Consider the following 13,866-nt stretch of genomic DNA (forward strand, 5'->3'; position numbering starts at 1 on the left):
TCCCAAAGATCACCCCTCTCTCATAGAGGTAGATTCCTCTAGGAAAGAACACAGTCAAATTTCACATGTGGGTACAGAACAGGGAGTGGTGTGAAAATCTCAGACATTATTGTGATTCAGCTATGGTGACTCAAGGCTATACCTGATTTGGTGGTCATGGCCAACTGCCAATCCAGGAAGTGGATTATTTCTTATTTGTCCCAATATTATCATGTTTTTCTCTATTTCCAGAACACAAAAGGGTACCACTTGCTTCAATGTTCCCTTTGTCAAGATGATCATCAAGACAATTCTGTAGACCGGTAGACCTATGCCAACCCTTTTATTCCTTAGATTCATAGGAATAGTTAATCACATTGGCCAAGGCACTAACCTAATCAGTAGTAATTGCCATAGACCAACTGACATGTATTTCCATGCTCCTACCAGACCTTTCCAACTACTAGAGAAATATCAGGGGATTTCCCTGAGATTTCTCACCTCACCAGAATTTCATTATGTGGCTGTTTTCCTCCTTTCCACCCACATCCATGAAATGGAGAAAGGGTTGATTGTTATTGTTATTGTTGCTGAACATATACATAGTTATGTGAATCAAACAACCCTTTCTCAACAATGTATGTATGTATGAACTAGCTAACTGGAAACAAATGCAACCTTTTCAGTCATTTGCTCAGAAATAGGTTAAGTGACAGATATTATGAAGCCTCAAGAAAAGGGTGTTTTTTCATCAGCAAATTAGAAGCATAAGTTTGTTTTTATATTTCTATATAACAACTCTCATGTCTATGAATAACACCATGTGATAAAGTGGACACTTTCTTCTTATCGCTTTGCAGTTTTTAAAAGTTAGGATGCAAGCATATGTTCATTTGCAGTATATGCTTCTGAAGAGCAGACTGGCTTTTCTTAGGCTTCCTCTGGCTAAAGGACACCAGCAGATGGTGTTCTTTGATTTTTTGCATCATCATTCACATGCAAATTTTTTAAAGGTCAAATTTCTTCATCTGTAAAATGGAACGGGTAGTTTGGACAGGTCCCTTTCAGATATACACACAAAGTCTGAAGGAAAAATGACGTCAGATTCAAAAGTGCAGTGATGGTGAAGGTACAAATGAGGTATACCATAAAGTAAAAGCAGCTCATAATTCCTAGTAATGTAGAGCTTAAAAATTCTCAGGTTCTCTTGGGTATAGTATTTCTCCAGGGATATTGCTCACCTGGCATCTTGGTGTTTATTCCTTCTTATATTTAATTGTTGTTTGGCAGTTGTTTCATACCACGTGTGACTGTTTCTTTGTATCTGCATCTGTCTGGGCTGTACATATATATATATATATATATATATATATATATATATATATATATGTATGTATGTATGTATGTATTCTTGGTTAGATACAGTGTTCCCTACTATTGCAATAGGAACAATGAGAGATGGAGAAAATAAAATCCCATCTCTTTCTGTCCTCTGGCACTGGCACATGAATTCTTCCTATAACTTCTCCTAACTCCCAAATTAAATTCAAACTCAACCATTGAGTGGCTCACTTCTTTATACAAGTGTTGAAGAATTGTGACTGATTTTCTCAATCAATCTTTAGATATTTCCCATTTGGTATCAGTTGCCTTCTCCCAGTGGTCAAGATCCTATAACCTTCTTAAACTGATTAAGGTAGTTACACAATGCAGCAACAAAAGAAAAATCCTAATACTTCCTCAATACTTAGTGATGTATATTCTGAGAACTCCCTCCTTCATTTAAACAGAGCCATAAAGGTAAATTTGCAGCTAAAAATATCATTCAATGAATTAAACAAAATGTTAAGAATGACATCTATTTTTCTATATTTCCTAGAAATTATACCATAATTCGGACACTGATAATCTGTCTTCCTAAATTTCCTCAATTGACATAGATCTTTGTCAGTTGATGGTATTCCAAAAATCACATAACTATGTATAGTCTTTCACTGGATTGTTGGTTTGGTCAACATTCTTATGAACTTTTCCTTTGGAGAAGTGTGTTTGTTGAATGTTTGTCACATTGTGCTCAAAACTAGACCAGAAAAAATTTATGTCAACATCTAATATCTCATTGTCAAAGCACTTTTCTTTGTAACCTTCTAACACATTTATCTCAGTTGTATGCTACAGCCAGCTCAAACAAGCTAGTGAGAGCCCATTGTTAAATTTTTGCTGTTGTTGAGTCATTTATCAGTTTTATCCAACTTTTTGTAACCCCACTTGGAGTTTTCTTGATAAAGATACTAGAATGGTTTGCCATTTCTTTTTCTATCTCATTTTAGAAATGAGGAAACTGAAACAAAAAAAAAGGATTCAGTGACAAACCCAAGGTCACACAGTTAGTATCTGTGACCAGATTTGAGTTCAGGAAGCCTATTCTTCCTAACTTCAGAACCACACTCTCTATCCATTATAGTACCTAGCTACTACCTCAAAAAAAAATTGACAAATGTTGCAAATCAAGACTTGATTTATAGTTTTTCAGCTGTTTAGATGTAAGGAAGTGATGAATAAAATGTTAAAATTAATTCACATTAAACTTAAAATGTCATGTCACTATCTCCCCCCAGAGAGTTGATTATTAATGATTTAGAAGCAGACTCTTACTTATTATGAAATTGTTGATACCTTACTTTCTGAGAAGACTGCAAGCTCCTTGAAGGCAGATACTTTTTTATTCAAACTGTCAGTAGCACAGTAATTGCATAGATTTATAGCTGAAAAGAAACACAGAGATTATCTAGGCCAATTCTCTTATTGTATTTTGGGGGAAAGTAAAACTCTGTAAGGTTATACAATTGGTCCAAGGTCACAAAACAAGTAAGTGACATACTTTGAACCTAAGGCTTCTAACTTACACTATATACTAAAGGCAAGTTTGCTAAATCATTTTATATTGTATTGCATTATATTAGGAACAAGTTCCTCCTTGTAGCAGGCAAAACCATTTAATCTACAATCATTTGCTAGCAAGTTAGGCTCAAAAGATATTTTTGGTAGAAATGCTCTGGAAAAGAAATTAAAATCTTGCTTTGAAGAGGCAGTCTGGGGGCAGGCTGAAAGACACACAGAGATGCCTTTATTTGGGGAACTAGTTAACATTCAGCTGTTAATATGAATTGCTGCCTGCTAGTAACAATTAAGGCTCTCCCTAAAGTTATATGCTGGTGCCTCATTGTGGTGTGGAGTTGGCCTTAGGTTCTTTTTAATGATATGTTAGTGCAGTGCAAATTATGGAAGATCTTACCAAACAGGAAAACCTTTAAATAGAGTCTGTGGATGGGTCAGTTGATCAAGACCAGTCTCTTTAAGTTCCTGGAGGCTCACTGCAAGAAGCTAACCCACCAGGAGATGACCCTCTTGGGCCATCTGCTAAATCTACTAATCATTAATAAAAATAGCTAGCATTTTTAAAATGATTTAAGTCTTGAAAAGCACATATCATCTTATTTGATCTTTATAATCCCCCTCAGCTGCTATTATCATCATGACACTAATGAAGAAAGTGAGATATAAAACAGATAGTATCTGAGGTTGGATTCGAACTCAGGTCTTTCTGAATTTCTGATGCTGCCCAGTAGCTTAATGGAGGGTATATGAATTGTGTGAGTGGGAAGGTATATCAATACTGATGAAATCCCAGATCTTTGAAGTATTGACCTAAGTAATAACTAACCATAGAATGCACTTTCCAATGTCTCCCAGAAGGTTCTTTTATAAAGAAAAACAGGATGGACTCAATTAATGCTGTCAGATTATCATTTTTGTTTAAGTAAATTTTACAAATAGGTTCCCAAATTTCCCAAATCTTCTTAAGAATCAAATTTATAATAATAATAATAATAATAATAATAGTAATAATAATAACTCCATTCTATTAGCTCCCTGCAAGACTGACATATAGATGTTAATTTTAAGACTGAATTTAAAAACTCTTGATGTTTTTTCTTACATTACTAAGACTCTGCAGTGACTAAAACATCCCGGGGCCCTTCAACCTTCCTCAGACCCATGGATCTGGATTTGGAAAAAATCTTCAGTGAATATTTAACCTAACTTAGTCACTTTTTAAAATATATGAATAACCTAGGTGATTTGCCCAAGGTAGGAAGCATCAGAAGTGGGATTTAAAGATAGGCCCCTTGACCTTATAGCCAATGTTCCATCCACAATGCATGTTATAAAGAATAGTCTAAAGACAGATCAGTGCTAGCCCAGGGGCAGGGGTATCTTCTCCTACTAAGGGGCCCCAGTTCTGGTCTGAAGCACACCAGGCAGGTTCAAAACTGGGGGAATTGGGCCTTTAAAGAGACAGCTAAGGCTTTTTTCTGTCTCTGGTTCTTTATGACTCCTATTATGGAATCTGAGTAGAAAAAAAATCACTCAAAGCGTAATTCTGATTCAAGTCTAGGTTTTCTCCCTGAATGTATTAGAAAGACATTTAATATTTTGTGCAAGTCTTTCCAAGTTTCTTTAAGATTATGGAGTTCGTCATTTCTTATAGTACCATATACCACAATCATATGCTACAACTTATTCAACTATTCCCCAATTGATGGGCATTTCTAGTTATTTGCCATCACTATAATGAAGAACAAAATGAGCAGAATTAAAAGATATTGTAGACAGTAACAATAATATTATTTCAAGTATGACTTTAAGCAATAAGGCTATTTTGTCTATTATAAATACACAAATTAATATAAAGGACATGAAGAAAGATGCTATCTATATCCAGAGAAAGAAATAATAAAAATATGTATAGAATAATTGTATATATAAATACACACACACACACACACACACACACACACACACACACACACACACATATATATATATATATATATATACATACTTGTTTGTCTCTAATTGGAGGGAGAGGAAAGAAAAAAAGAAATTTATAGGATAACATTATAATATATTTTAAAGGAACAGCAATTTGTAGATTTGAAGTTTCACATGCAATCTTCTTTCTTACTGTACTATGATTGCAAATGTTTTTTTTAGGTTTTTGCAAGGCAAATGGGGTTAAGTGGCTTGCCCAAGACCACACAGCTAGGTAATTATTAAGTGTCTGAGACCGGATTTGAACCCAGGTACTCCTGACTCCAAGGCCAGTGCTCTATCCACTATGCCACCTAGCTGCCCCTGAAATGTTTGTTTTTCTCCAAAGATTAAAAATAAAATAAATCTATCTGAAAAAAAAAGAGACACTCAATGTGCAAGAGGGGTAAAATACAATTATTTCCTTTACACAAAAGATTTCTAAGTACTCATTGGCAAAGATTTAAAACATAAATTGTTAACTATTTTGTTGTTTAGTCATTTCTGGCTTCATGACCCAACTTGAGGGTTTCTTTCATTTCCTTCTCCAGTTTATTTTACAGATGAGAAAATTGAGGCTAACAGTTAACTGATTAGACCAGAATTCCTCTGCTAATAAGTGTCTGAAGTCAGAATTTGACTCATGAAGATTAATCTTCCCGATTCCACTCTCTCTAATGTGCTGCCTAACTTCCCCTTAAAAATAAATTATATTCTATACATCCTATTTTATTCTTCTGGAAGGATGATACTTAAAATTTTAAATCATAAAATATTTTGTGGGCAGAATGAGTAATAATGTTATTTTCAATTTGGTGGCACATTATTGGAACAATCCTCTCAAAGTTCATATCTTCTGGCAAGTCATGGGCCATTCTCCTGGCCTTAGAAATATTCAACTCCAAGAGTATTGTGGTGGCTATAGGGAGCTAGTGATCTGAACCTCTCAGAGATTAGAGGTCTCTTGAGTTGAGGCTAGGAAAATCTCCACTTGAGTTCATGCTTGGAAAAATCTCAGGACTAGCCTTCCATCACTTATGCTTAGAAAAATAAACACAATACAGAAGAGGTAGAGAGGGCCTTGAGATTCAGGTTTGGCTCACCCAAACAGCACATGTGTGTTATGCCATTTATGAGCAGATGTCACAGTTCTGGAAGGGAGAGGAATCCCCCCCCCCCAAATTCAATTGAGTGACTCACAGAGCTCTCATTTACTTAAGAGCATGGGAAGATGGAGCTCCAGAGGGTGGAGTCATTCCTCTTAAAAATCTACAAAATAACCACTCTTCTTGGATCAGTGATTGGTTCTCTTTGAAACAACACTGTATTATAGGGCAAGGCATGCCCTGGGATTATTGGTCAAAAAAAGGACCAACATAGTTTCAGGTCCTATTTTCTTGTTTCTTCTTTGCTATAGCTTTCCATCTATGCTCCCCCCTACCTCCTCAAAGGCATTTAAAATAAACCAGCTCTTTTCACTTTTTGATTTAGAACACATTCTTTAGCAGTTGGCATTCTTGATTTGATATCCTAATTAATCTCATTATCAGTAGCATTGCCACCTCCACGGTTTTTTCAAATGAATCAATAACACTCATTTTAAGTGCTGTGAGAATTAAAGGTAAATGGAAAATTAACTCCATGGTACTCTCAGAGCTAAGAAGCTTTGGTTTCAGTTTCAACTCTGGAAATGCTGAGACTCCCCAAAGCCCTCAGCTCACTTGGCAACCTCAGCAAATGCCTTAAAAGGTAAGTGGAATAAGGTTTTGGGACATTGCTTTTTGGCACCAGTATTATCTATGGACATCAATATCACAGAGGTGCAGGGAAGAATATATGTATGTGGATGTATGTATATATTTACATACAAAGTAGATTAATATATAAATATACTTATATGTGCATAATGTATACAAAATGTATGTATAATATAGTGTGAAAAATAATCTAGTTAATATAGTATATATGATGTTTGTATGCATATACTATATATATAATAAAGTATATATATAATTTCTATAATATAGAGTGTATATACACATCCATATAGATTTTGATATAGATTTTACAATAATACTGGATCAGTCATGGGCTTAAGACATTCCTCCCATTCTAACAGAAAATCCTTTGCTTTTTAGATTCAAGTTATTTACTCTCTCCATTCCAAATTCTTTTCCACTCAGCTGCCAAAATGATTTCTTTAAGCACAGTTCTAATCATGTCACTTCCAACTCAGTTAACTCCAATGCTTCTTTATTAGCTTTAGAATAGAATATATATTCTTTTATTTGTCAAAGCCTGGTCTCATGCTTTCTTTCTAGCCTTGTACCTGCCATCCCTCACACATAGCTTGCCCTCCATTTGGCACAGTCCATCTTTGATTGTTGGAATCTAATCTCTCCTCCTTAGTCTCAAAGAAGCCTTCAGCTCGGTCATGATCTTCAATACAAAGTTTGACCTGAACCCATGGCCTCTGGTTCCCTCCCTTCCTCCTTAAATACTTTGTGTTTATTTTATTTTGTATTTTTTTCTCAATCAACAGCTAAAGACATATATTGTTTACTTTATGCTAAATACTAAAGTAAGTGCTGGAGATAGAAGTACAAGAAATGAATTAATCATATCTTAAAAAGTGCCTACATTGTAATGGGGAAGACAAGAAGTATGTGTATAATTATTTACAATTGAAAATGTTATACACTAAACAATTTCAATATATAATTATATATTATATATAATTTTAAACTATATACAATTATCTAATTGTCTATAATTACATATTATAAATAATTATAGATATTTTATATTTTATAATGTATAAACAATTAAACATAATTAAAAATATAAAGAGAATAAATACATGGTACTTAAATATAAGTATAAATATTAGGTAAATTTAAGATAATTTTGAGGGCAGGTATCAGTAGTTGGGGGAAATAGGAAAGATTTTATCAAAATGGTATATGAATTTTGTTTTTAAGGAAAAGTATCATTCTATCATGTGGAGGTTAGGAGAATCTTTCTGGCATGGAATATGACCCAGTACAAAGGTTTCAAGATGGGTGATGTAACTTCATGAGTAAAAGAAGAGAGGAAAAAAACAGATTGTTGGATCAAAAAGTTTAGACTGTGAAGTCAGAGATTATATTTTCTCCAAAAGTCACTGGGGAACCACAGGAGTAGTTGAGTAGGGGAGTAATGTGGTAAGATAAGTGCTTAAGGAAAGTTGCTTTGACAGTAATGCAGCAGATGGATAGGAGTAAAGAGAGATTAAAGGGAGATCAATTAGGAACCTTTTATGATTAATACAGGTGAAGAAATGCTGAAGGTCCAAATTAATGTGATAATTGTATAAGTAGACAAAAAGGGGAGGGTTAAATGTAAGAGATACTGTGGAAATAGAAATAGCAAAATTTAGTAACAGATTGGATGTGGCATATGGGAGAATGGAAAGTGTAAGATAATAATGAGGTTATAAACCTGGAAGAATGAAATATGATGTTGCTTTTAAGAGAAATAGGAAAACTTAAGAGAGGGAAGGTTAAGGGGAAAAATGAGTTCTGGTTGGACATATTGAATTTGTGGTGTTTGAAATGATTGAGATTGCCATCTTCTTGGGAAGATAAGAAGGGATGTAATTAAATGTGTGTGTGTATAGAGGGTTTGGCCTTGACATGGATTAATTGGGGATTGATAGTAAAGGGGTTTTGAAGTGGAGAAAAAGTGAGATAGGAGAATTCATTTTGAATGGTCTCTATTCTTTCAGAAAATCAAAAGGTAAGGTCCTTGGCTGAAAGTGGAGTAGAGGAAAAACTGTGATTGTGTGTGTGTGTGTGTGTGTGTGTGTGTGTGTGTGTGTGTGTGTGTGTGTGAGAGAGAGAGAGAGAGAGAGAGAGAGAGAGAGAGAGAGAGAGAGAGAGAGAGAGAGAGAGAGTTTGATGGAGGTGAGCTTGAAGAAGGAAGAGAAGTAGTTTTGGAATAGTTTTTTGAGAAATGAGATAGTAAGTCAATTAACAGAAAACTAAAGGGACTGTGTTGCAGTAAGCACCTGGTTGAAATTGAACAATTTTCATTTATAATATATTGATTTAGCACAATAGATAGACTTCCTTTATTCTCCTCATCTGCTTCTGAATAGAAGAGCAATAATATGGGGTTGAGATATGGCAAAATATTTGAGGCAATAACACAAGAAGATGAAGGATTTGAGAACAGAGGACAGTATAGAGTTGAAAAGATTAACCTTAGAAAAGGAGAAAAATTAAGTCAGAATATGGAGAATGGACCTGAGAAAATAAAGAGGAATAAGAGCACATTTGATATAAATAAAGTTGAAGATAGATTTAGTAATTTAATAATATAATATAATTTAACTAATTATAATAATATAAATTAACTAAGAATATATTATGTATAATAATTGGAAGAGTAATGAGGATGGTTAATGGATTATGGTTAGATAGAAGAATATCAAAATTTCTAATTAAGGAAGTAGAACACTTGTGATTAATGGTGAGATTTAGTGTATAAGCACTCATATGTATGATTGAAGTAGAGTGGAGTGGGTCACACTGGGATTTAAGAAGGCTGAAGAATTAGGAGGTTAGGGAATGAATCACTTCCTGTTAAAGCCCCCTAGTATAAGAATATGAGTTAGAGAATTAATTAAATATGGTGAGCCAATGATGAATACTTTGAGAAAGGAAGAAGAATGTCTTGTGGACCAGAATACAAGAGCCCATGATTTGCATTGGGTGGAAAATTTTGATTGAGGGGACTTCAAAGGATGCTGAGTGATGGAGGTTATGGTAAGATGGTAATTTACTGATACACCTTCCTTTATCCTAGCTTTCTCTCCATTGGAAATTTCCTTAGTTAAGTTTTCTACACCCCCCCCCAGCTCCCTGTGAAACCTGATTGGTTCCAGAATCTCTTTATTTGGGGAAGAAGTGGAGCTCAATACAGAAAACAGTCCAGAAAGGGAGAAATCACACTGGCAAAAAGGATAAATGTGAGGAAGAAAGGGGGGCCTAGGAGGCAATAGTTCCTCAGACTGGTCCAAAAGATAGAAAGAGTCTCAGAGGAATTCAATAGGTCATAGAGAAATTTGGTTCTATTGAAGAAAAGGATTCTGAAGTGACCATGAGGAGGTACTCGGGGCAAGTGGGGGGGGGTAGAAGAAAGGTCAGAATTGGGGAAAGAATCCTCTTTGGTAGCTATAGGATGAAGATTGAGGGAGATTGTTATATCCATGGAGGGCATTGATAGAGGAAGACCTCTAAAAATTCAGGAAGGCAAGGGGTTCTTATGATTATGAACAGAAGTTGAAGGTAATTTTTCAAGCAAAGAACTGATGTGATCAATATGCCTGAGACAATGGGTTATGTGCTGCCAGAAATTAATCAGCTGTACAACTGTAGTGTTTATCCTTAGAGTCCTTCTTGAAGGCATAAAATACTGTGATAGGTCAATTGTACAAGTATTGCCCATTTGTCACTTCAGTCTACGCAAAAAAGACACAGAGTCACAGATCAGTACCAAAGCTAAGGATTTGTGGAATTTCCAATTGAGAAGGATACTGACTATGCCATTAAAATTAAAAACATGATCAAACTTTATGAGAAGTCAATAAGAGAGAACAAAGTATCAGTTCACAACAAAATCCTAGACATACATGGGAGCCAACATTTTCATAGGGAACCTAGATCCTGAATTTGATGAGAAGCTACTCTATGATATCTTCAAGATTATGCAGGCTCCTGGCATAGGTAACTTAATAAAGGCATACATAGTCCTGGAGTTACCTATGCCAGGAGCCTGCATAATCTCATTCAACTTGAGCATGTAGGTATTGTCCTTAGAATTTTTTTCCTATGGTATTATGGTTCTATTCAAAGATGGAGCCCACTGCTATTCTGAATTTGCTCCCCCCCCCCCCTTTTATCTCCAGGTGATCCTAAGAATCATCCTAAAACAAATTAAATTCTGGCTTGACTCTAGTCAAGTAGAATTCTAGTAGAATATCCAGGTTTCACAAGCATGCAACAATGAGTTCAGCATATCAGCTCTGTAGACCTTCAATTTTGTAGGCAGTCTAATATCTCTTCTCTCCCACACTATCTTATAATAAGTGCTATATAAAAGATTATTTCCTGTGCCCCTCCCCCATGCATTGTTAAAATATTCTGGGAGACTGATACTTAAACCTCCTAAGAACATAAAAGTTTACTATATCGTTTATTAGACAGCTTGCCTCAGGCAAAGTACTCATTGGACCTAGGAATTCTGGATCTCTATAACTGGATAAGGTTAACTCCAATCCTGTAATCTATTTCAGGGAACCTCAAAATGCTCATCTCAAAATTCATTTTTTGATCATGTATTCAAGAAAGGAAATACAAAATGAAAAAAGCACCCAGGAATCTAGGCACAAAGTTCACTTAGTTGATTCCATCTGGGAACAATGTTAGGATGATGTTAAAAAAAAGTACACATTCCATCTTCTTTTTTGGGAAAAACTAAAGATAGAGAAAACTATTTGCCTCCTAAGAGCTGAAGCAAGGGAACCAAAAGAGGATGTTGTCTCCTTTTTAAAAGAAGTCAAAATAATTTAAGCTATAAAAATGCTCTAAATAGTTATTGATTAGAGAAATGCAAATTAAAACAACTTTAAAAGATCATTTTAAACATATCAGATTGCTAAAATGACAGAAGGAAAAAGTAACAAATGTTGGAGGGGATGTGAAAAAAATTGGGCCTGCTAATTCATTTTTGGTTGAAATTGTAAACTGATCCAAACATTTTGGAGAGCAATCTGGAATTATGCCCCCCCCAAATTATTAAATTGCCTTTATGTTGGATCCAGCAATATCACAACTAGGTCTGTTTCCCAAATTGGATAGGGAAAAAGGAAAAGAACCTATATGTTCTAAAATATCCATAACTGCTCTCTTTGAGGTGGCAAAGAACTAGAAATTTCAGGCATATCTGTTAATTGGAGAATGGCTAAAGAAGTTGTAGTTTGTGATTCTGATGGAATACTATTGTACTATAATTAATGATGAGTTCAATGATCTTAGAGAAACATAGACTTAGAAAATAATGAAAAGCAAAATGGGCCAGAACCAAGGGAACATTGTATACAGTAATAATAGTCTTGTTTTAAGCAACTTTGAGCAAATAAATCATTTTATTACAAATATCCTAATTAACTTCAAAGAACATGTGAAGGAAGATGCTATCTGTATCCAGAGAAAAATTGATAAATAGAAATATGTATAGAATCATTTTATATGTATCTATATATGGATACATAAATATATTTATTCACACTTATGTACATATATACACATAAATGTATGTCTATATATACATATTTATACCTAATGGTAGTCATCTCTTTCTAGGGCAGGAAGAAGCCTTCAAGAGATAGTAACGGAGAGATGGAACAAATAATCTTTCTGAGAGAGGAAGCAATGTGAACAAAGCATGGATGTAGGAAAATGCTCTGCTCATATTCAAGGAATGGAGAGTTATTACTACTAGAGCACCTGTCTGGAAATTGGAATAACTGAAGAAGATTAGGAAATAAACAAAGAAAGGATGTTAATGATTTACTTCTGCTATCATTAGGCACAATTTGTATAATACATTAAGTACAGGTCATTGAAATCTCCAGGTTAAGCCTGGTAAATATATGCTCACTAACAGTTTTCACATATTCAAAGTGATGCCACAGTAAAGAAGTAATTAAATGTTTTCTGCTTGGCCCTGAAAGGCAGAACCAGGATAAATGGGTAGATGTTACTAGGAAGCATATCTTTGCCTCCATGTGAGGAAAAACTCTCTTTCTGGATCACCACTTTGTCATGGCAGAAGGGCTTGCACAGTAATAGTGAAAATCAGGCTAACCGTCTCATCCACTGGAAAAGGAAACAGGAAACCACTTCAATATCTTTGCCAAGAAAACCCCAAAGATAGACTTGAAATGATAAAAAAGATATGACTTTAGAAAATGAACCTCTCAGGTAAAAAAAAAAGTGTCCAGGGGTGGCTAGGTAGTGCAGAGACTAGAGCACCAGCCCTGGAGTCAGGACAACCTGAGTTCAAATCCAGCCTCAAGCACTTAATAATTACTTGGGCAAGTCACTTAACCCCATTGCCTTTCAAAAATAAACAAACAAAAAGGTGTCCAGTACTTTTCTGGGGAAGGGTAAAGACAACTACAAGTAACTCCAGAAAGAATGAAGTACCTGGTTCAAAGCCAAAAGGGAAGCTTAGCTGTGAATGTATCTGGTGATTAAGAACAATGCTGTATAGGAACTTGTGATGTAAATTCTATGAACCAAGGTAAGTTGAATGAACTCAAACAGGAAATAGAAAACTTATATATGGACATCTTGAGTGTCAGTGAATTTAAATAGATAAGAATGGGTGAATTTAATTCAGTTGATAATTACAAATATTACTGTGGGTAAGAATCCCTTAGAAGAAATGGAGTAGCCCTCATTATCAATAGAGGGATGGGGAAAATAGTACTGGGGTATAGTTTCAAAAATAACAGAATGATATCCATTCGCATCCAAGGCAGATCTCTCAACATCATGGCAATACACGTCTATTTTACAACCTGATGCTGAAGAGACCAAAGATATTCTATGAATATCTATAATATATTCTAGAAATAACACACATACACACAGAAAACATTCAAGATATCACATTCATTATGATGAAGGGGTTGTAATGCTAGAGTAGAAAATCAAAAGATAGTTGAAATACCAAGTTTGGCCTCAGAGTACTAAATGAAATGAGCAGAATATAGTAAGAGTTTTGTCAAGATAATCTGTTGGTCATAACAAATAATCTTTTTCAAAAATCCCAAAGGTAACTATACAAGGATTTCAACAGATAGTCAATATTTAAATCAGATTGATTATATATCTTATATATTATATATCTTATCTAACTATATAGTTAGATAAAACAAGACCCATTGACTGTGGCTTAGAT

This window comes from Macrotis lagotis, chromosome 1 (assembly GCF_037893015.1).
Source record: "Macrotis lagotis isolate mMagLag1 chromosome 1, bilby.v1.9.chrom.fasta, whole genome shotgun sequence".
NCBI classification, from domain to species: domain Eukaryota; kingdom Metazoa; phylum Chordata; class Mammalia; order Peramelemorphia; family Peramelidae; genus Macrotis; species Macrotis lagotis.